Raw genomic sequence first — 7890 nt, 5'->3', positions numbered from 1 at the left:
CTTCCCTGCTTGAACATCAGAAGCAGTAAGGGCCAAGAGCCAACCCAGACCAGACTGAGTCCTCATCTCAGCTGCATGCCCACAGACTGACTTCTCGTTTGGTTCATTAACTTCCCACTTCTGTTAGCTTGTTTGTTGTGTGGCTTGTGTTCTCTGCCCGTACATGAGCTGTGTAAGAAGCCAGGTCTAATCCCATGGTGAATGGTCACTGAGTTTGGAATCCTGAACCTGCTTTGTCATTGCGATTTAACTTTGCTTTATGAGTGAGTAAAGCTGACATCGTGGAAAGACACAACTCATGTGTGCACCTTCATAGCACGCTCATGACAGGTCCTAAGTACATGAAGGATCTGAAAAACAGAAATTCTTTTCTTTTTTTATATTTATGTTGTCTTCTTCATTTCTTTTGTTAATGCCCCAATTCCATTCCCTGATGTTGCTAGTGCTGAAGAAGATGAACTGGGAGCAAATAAGGCATGACCAACAAAGCCAGACTTTCTAAAGTATGCCTAGAAAAGCAGATAATTCCAGCGACAGGAATGAAAAGCTCTGGCCCAGAAAGGAGGCTGTTTTCAGCCATTGCTGATGGTTCTCAGAGAACATACACTAATAGAATTAGACATAATATTTTCTTATCCCTGAGCTAAAGAAAGGGAAGAGCCAGCACCGTCAGTGTCCAGGATTCCCCTCTACCTACTTGGGGTGGGGGTGGGGAATAATTTGTATCAGATAAATATTTACATCCTGTCCAAGATCAATATTCAGTGAATCTGAAGATAAACCTAAGATCCACTCTGCACCACAATCTCCCACTCCTGTTTCTTATCCACTCCCTCCCCCTTTCTGTTATTTAAAAAAAAAAAAAAAAAAAAAAGGCAGTCACCTTGGGGGCTCAGTTGTTAAGGTCTGGCTTCAGCTTGTTGTGGAACCTGGTCTGGATCCTGGTGGAAGAACCAAGCGGCACTTGGAGACTTTGGAGGATCGGGGTTTATTTAACACTGGTGGGCTCAGATGACATTGTTCTCCAAAGGTCTGAGCCCCAAGCACAAGCAGGGAGGGGGATTTATACCCTTCTACTTCCTCATACTTGGTACTTTAGGCGCAGGCAGGAAATGGGGTAGGAAAGAAGTACCCAGATGGGCTTTGAGACAGGGACTGGAATTCCCTTGTTGGTTTGGTCAGCCATCTTAGAGTACAGTATTTTCCTATCATTCCCTGCTTTGATGCCCTTTTAAACACCTAGTTTGGAGGGCATCATTATCATCTATTACCATGGCCCTGCAAGGCTAGTATTTGGGCAGTGGCTCGCCTGGTAATAATGTTTTCTATGAACTTTGCAATCTGTCTTAAGGCCCCTAAGGCTGCTCAATAAGCAATAACAAGTTTCTGGGAGAAAGTCCAGTCAGAAGGGAGAGCAATGTAAAGTCCAACTCCCGAGGTGAGGGTGCGGTGTCATGCCAACAATAGCCAGGGACCACGGTGAACAGATGTCCATCAGTCGGTGGGGTCTCATCAAAGGTGGAGCTGGAACAGGTCCATAGGATCTGGTTGGGCTTCCCACTGTGTGATTCATCCAGCTGGTGAGGGTCTTCTTTACTCTAGAGTGGTGGACCCATTTGGTGACACCTAAGACCCTGAAGGCAATAGAGGTGGTTAGAACAACAGTGTGGGGCCCAGTCCACCATGGTTTGAGTGGGTCCTGTCTAAAGCTTCTCAGGAGATGCGCATTTGAGTTTTTCCCAAAGCCTGCAGATGTTAGGACACCTCTAAGTTTCCAATCTGTTTGAGGTCTCCTCTAAGCCTACTTACTATGGGAGGGGTGGCCTGCCATAGAGCTTTTGAGGTGAATTATAGCTGCGGCAATCTTTTAAATCCAGTTAACTAGAATAAACGATATCAATGACCTCCAACAGTTATGCTCTACAGAAGTGTGACGTTCAGGTCCAGACATAAGGGTAGCTGGATTTTAAAGTCTGACAGTTTTTAGGTGTTATTTAGGTATTATTTCAGACATCTCTATCAGTGTAGCCTGGTATTTAATAAGTTGGCCTCCGTCATCCATCGGCAGCCTTTGGTTGACAAATCTGGACCTGATGCAAAGTCATAACTGTCAGGGACTGTCCCATAGTGAACTTTGAGGCTCCTTTTACAAGGAGGGCTGTTCCATGCTTAGCTAAAGACTTTGTTTGTAATTGTACCTCAATGGGGTGGCTTCTAGGATAAATATGACTAAGGGACGAAACCATTAAGAAGCCCTTTTCCTGAGTGGTCCAGCCTTAAAAAAAAAAAAACAATATCCTAATTACAAAGGATCACTGGCATGTGGGAGAAAACCTGTCAAGAGATAAGGGGAGTCCCACATGCATCATCCAATCCAATCATAAAGAAAGTGGGGTCATCTATTATCACCACAAGTCCATAGTTAATCCTGTGGGGTGGGTTATGCTTCTGGCTTTTAGTCAATATTATTATCCCAGCCACACAGAACTGGTCAAGGTGATAGTTAAGTTATATAATTGTTGGGGAATCAATCCCATTTTCCAGATGTTTGGTTGTGGAAAATCTGAGGCGACCAAGGAAAACTCAAACGCCACACGGGAGAGGAAGGAAAACATAGCTTTATTAATGCTAGTGGGCTCAGCGGGATTCCTTCCCAAAGCACCCGACAGGGTTAGGAGTGAATTTTTATGATTACAGGTAATGGGGGGTGGTAACAGGGTGTTTTCATGGTCTCTCAAGGCCCGGACACTTTCCCAGTCTCTCAAGGCCAAATGGCCCCTTCATGTGGAAGTATCATCTATGTGGAGGTGTCTCAGGAGAGTGCTAAATCACTCCAGGGGACTGTTTCTTTTCTTTTTCTTATTCAAACAGGATCGGGCATCTTGTCTTTTTCTTCTGTCTCAGCAGGAGCAATGACTTGTTATCTTATCTTAGTCAAATGGGGTGGCTATTTGGTCTTTTCTTGGCTTTAGCAGGAGCAAAGGAGAGCACGGAATGGAAAGGGGCTGGAGCCGGGAGTCTCTATCAGCCTCAGTTTAATTATGTGCCAGGGAGTCCTGTTATTATCCCCACTGAATAAAAAGCAAGAAGATCGTCTAAATGAGCTATTGTGTAACTTCTCTGAAGTTTACCTCAAGTTGTCTAGGTTAGGTAAACAACATTAAAAGACAATCAAATCTAGAATCCACAAGGTATGTTATTAAAACATAATTTTTCAGGGGTGCTTACGTGGCTCAAAGGGTTAAAGCCTCGCCTTCAGCTCAGGTCATGACCCCAGGTTGCTGGGATCCAGCCCCCACATCAGGCTCCCACATCAGGCTCTCTGCTCAGCGGAGAGCCTGCTTCCCACCCCCCACCCCCACCCCCCCACCCCCCCACCCCCCGGCCTGCCTCTCTGCCTACTTGTGATCTCTGTCAAATAAATAAATAAAACATTCAAAAAAAACAAAACACAATTTTTCTCTCTAAAATAACCCTCATTTCCAGAGACGGCCAAATCAGGACTAATTTATCTGAAAAACAAGTCCAGTTTAAACAGATTTGGCCTAATTATTTTCATAAGCTCAGCAAGAACACTGAGTGATCATTATAGATCTTTTAGAATCTGCTTTGCTGAAACTTCTTATAAGGAATCTCTTGGTTGAACTTTTAGTAGCCTCTCCAAGCCAGAAGCCAAGCCAAGTACTTGCCATCAGACATGCCTGCAATACCTGTCAATTGGGGCAAATTCCTCTTCCTGAAGTCCCCAAAGTATCCTGAGGTTCCTGTACCTGCCAGGAATTGACATTCTTTACTCACCTGGTGAGGCTGCTTGGAACTCTGTAAGCAAGGTATCAGACCAACAGTTCCAAGGGGCTTTATGGCTCCAGGTTTCATAAAGTCAACCTAAGTTCCTTAAAGCTGTCTGGTCATATCTGAGTGTATGAATGTCTTTCTCAAATATGACATTCCAGTCAAAGCTTTGGTAAAATAACCCATGTTTCCAATGGTGTCCTGTTACAAGGAGAACAGATTCTTATTGAACTTATGCAAATGACTGATTGCCATGGAAGAAAGAATACTTACTAAGCCCTTTTGAGTTTCAGAGGGTTCGGATAGAAAAGCTGAACACTTTGATTTGTTTACAAATGAATATTTTTGCATTTCTGTAAGTCACAGATAACTTAAGTAAAATTTTTCTTAGTCTGGAAGAGCAAACATTAGAGCACGAGCAATGTCTAAAATAAGAGACATAACACTATAAATCTTTTAGTTCATTTAGTCCCATGTTACTAATTCTGGTTTAGTTTGAATGCAGCTTTAGTTAGTTCTGAAATTTCTTACTCATTTCAATTCTGATCTTAAAGGTATTGAGTACCTGTGTTGTCCTGAAAGTCCTTTTTATGAATCTCCTTTAAAATAAAACTCATTTTGGGCGCCTGGGTGGCTCAGTGGGTTAAGCTGCTGCCTTCAACTCAGGTCATGATCTCAGGGTCCTGGGATCGAGTCCCGCATCGGGCTCTCTGCTCAGCAGGGGGCCTGCTTCCTTTCCTCTCTCTCTGCCTGCCTCTCTGCCTACTTGTGATCTCTCTCTGTCAAATAAATAAATAAATAAAATCTTTAAAATAAAACTCATTTTATGGGAGAATTAGCACAATTATAAATGACAAAAAAAACTCAGAAATGGGCATTGTTAATAATCTGATTCGAAAGTTCACTATGATACTGTAGACAAAGAAACTCGAGTTATCCTGTGACCCATTGACACATAACACTTCAATAATTACAATAACAAATGATGATCTATCAAAACATTAAAACTTTGGGAAATGCATAGAATCTCTAGAATAGTTATAGCATTTACCCAGATGTAGCCCAGAGTTTATCATTTGTTTAGCAGTACTTCCTGAGTAACTTAACATACCAAGGAAAAGCCTAATGAGTTAAAGAGATTTCATTTACAATTTATTTTTGTGTGTGTGTGTGATTTACACGTCCCCTTTATTTAAAAAAGGAAAAAAAATTTAAAGCAATCTTTTCACCTAATGTGGGGCTCAAACTCATGACCCCTGAGATCAAGAGTCACATGCTCCATCAGCTGAGCCAGCCAGGTGCCCCATATGTCTTCCGCATTATAGATAATTGAGCCTAATGAAATGAGATCATTTATAATGATCACATAGTAAAACTTTATAGCCAAAAATTTAAAAAGTCCTCATTTTATTTTTTGCAAAGTACTTTTTAAAATTTTATTTCACCAAGGACTAATCCTTATTTTTCTGTCTCATAAGAGAAAAACATGAGAAGTTGCATTTTCTTCTAGTTTTTCTGTGGCGTTTTCTTCTAGTTTTTCAAGCCCTCGTGTAGTAGCAACCGGTTCAAAATACTGCTTTGTTTCAAAGCACGCAGTTTAGATATATCTTACTGATGATGGTAATATTTCCATTTTGTTCTGGACCTGTCAGGTCACTTTCACTGTCAGACAGTGTACACAGTAGAGTGTCATTTTCATAGGTTGGAAAATAATACTCTGGTTGATCCCATGTCTTTCTTTCAGGAAGAAGTGATGTATGTTTAGCTTCTTCCATATGAGTCCTTAACTCTGCTTTGGATTTGAATTTCACATGGCAGCCATAACATCTACATTGGTGAATTTGTCTCCAGATGAAATTGACCAGTTTTACTTGCTGGTAGAAGTTTAATCCAAGTTCTGACTTTATTTTGAGGAGATCAAACTCGTGAGCATCCTCCATGTGGACACATAATTTCTCAATGGTTTTTGCTTGCTTTTCACAAAATAGGCAGCAGAGTCAGGGTGTTCTTCCCAGTCAGACCAGTCATCTTCCTGATGGTCTAGCAACTCCCGGTCATCTTCCAGTTGAACTTCCTCCCACAACTTTCCAAGTTCCAAATAACTGATGACATAAAATCGGTCATATTCTCTGATCTTAGTTAATCCTCCGATGCTGTTTTTTTCTCATATGATCTTTAAGTGTATTTTTGTCCCCGAAGGTCTTCTCACAGTACCCGCACTGCAAGTTGTCCAGCTTTTTCTGTAATGTTCATAGAGATTGCAGTTTACAATGTTGTCTGGCAATCCAATGTTGAAAGCATGTTCTCTGGCCATGTGGTTCAAAAGAACAGATCGGTTCCTGAAAAATTCCTCACTGCAAAACATACAAATACCATGAAAATGGTTATCATTTCTTTCTTGCTGCTGTTGTTCCATAATTTCTTTCAGTCTCTGTTTCTGAAGTCCTTCTCTAAGTAGTCGATCTTCTGGTAAAACATCACATAACAAAAAGTAATTGTCTTGTTCTTCAAGGGGAGCTCTGGAATTGATTCTTATCACACTACAAAAATCTGTAATGCGCTGTTCAGTGAACCTTTTCCTCCAATATAAAATGTACCTTTGGAAATCAGCAACCAACTTGACATCAGCTATGACCATCTTATGTTCAATAATCATGTGCTTCAGAAATTTGTCTTGTTCATCCAAGGAAAATGTCCTTCACAGAAAATACAAGGCACAGATGGAGAACCTTCTAAGGCAGTGGTGCCACCTGGACTTTCTGGCAGGGAAAGCGGCTCCAGGATACAATCCTTACTGTCCTCATAACTGACACCCCCAACTTTGCTGTGATTGCCCTCCTCCCCTCCGGCAGCAACCCCCTGGGTCTCAGAGGCAGCCATTACTCAGCAGAAGAGAAAAAGAAGGGCCCCCAGGCAGGTCCAGAACCAATGGAAATGTGACTGGACTTCATTTATAATTTAAATCTTGTCAACACTTGTTAAAATCTTAAGAAGTTTTAAAGCACATGCCTAAATATAATTAGGGATATTTATAAAGACCCAATATAGGCAAAATATAGAAAATGGTTTTCCTGGACAGGCAAAGAGGAAACAACTGTTTGCATTTTCTTCTTAAAAGCAGATCAGTTAACCTAAGAAAACTGTCCTTTTGAACAGAGAGAAAACCAGCTTTCTATACCAGTGTCTTTTTAAAATTCATTTCAATCTTAGTCCGTCATGACCACACTTAAAATTCTTTTTCTGAAGATTTCCTTTCACAAACCTTCTACAACTTTCCTTTGCATTTAGGCTTTGTCCCAAGTCATTTCCTTCCAAACAACCATCTCATTTAGGACAAAATTATCTTCTTCTCCTTCAACAAAATGCATTCCCATTCCTTATATCTTTCTTACATATCTCCTACTTTTCCACATACAGGGTTATTTCCCTTACTTCCATCAATCTTAGTTACAGTTAGCAGAATTTTGTACTCTTAGAAATACCTAAGGGCACCTGGGTGGCTCAGTGGGTTAAAGCCTCTGCCTTCAGCTCTGGTCATGACCCCATGGTCCTGGAATCGAGCCCCGCGTCAGGCTCTCTGCTCAGCAGGGAGCCTGCTTCCTCCTCTCTCTCTGCCTGCTTCTCTGCCTACTTGCGATCTCTGTCTCTCAAATAAATAAATAAAATCTTAAAAAAAAAAAAAAAAGAAAGAAAGAAACACCTTGACATCTAGTGATGGCTAAGTATTAACCATTGTGAACTGTTACAACAGAATTCTTTTTTTTTTTTTAAAGATTTTATTTATTTATTTGACAGAGCGAGATCACAAGCAGGCAGAGAGGCAGGCAGAGAGAGAGGAGGAAGCAGGCTCCCTGCTGAGCAGAGAGCCCGATGTGGGCCTCGATCCCAGGACCCTAAGATCATGACCTGAGCCGAAGGCAGTGGCTTAACCCACTGAGCCACCCAGGTGCCCTACAACAGAATTCTTTAGAAGACATGTTTACCAACAGATTTAAATATTCTTAGTTTCTTTGCAGTAAGTCAAAGTACAAACCTATGTCCAGTAATTAATGACTTAGCATTTTTTCCTATTTGAAAGACCTACATATCCAACGAATT

General features: G+C 41.4%; 1 pseudogene; it reads right to left on the bottom strand.

Annotated features, from left to right (window-relative positions):
- Window positions 1-5286: 5286 nt before the first annotated feature.
- LOC122898837 lies at window positions 5287-6672 on the bottom strand (annotated as a pseudogene).
- Window positions 6673-7890: the final 1218 nt, after the last annotated feature.

The sequence above is a fragment of the Neovison vison genome, chromosome 2 (genome assembly GCF_020171115.1).
Source record: "Neovison vison isolate M4711 chromosome 2, ASM_NN_V1, whole genome shotgun sequence".
NCBI classification, from domain to species: Eukaryota; Metazoa; Chordata; class Mammalia; order Carnivora; family Mustelidae; genus Neogale; species Neogale vison.
This window is presented reverse-complemented; position numbering and strand designations above follow the sequence as displayed.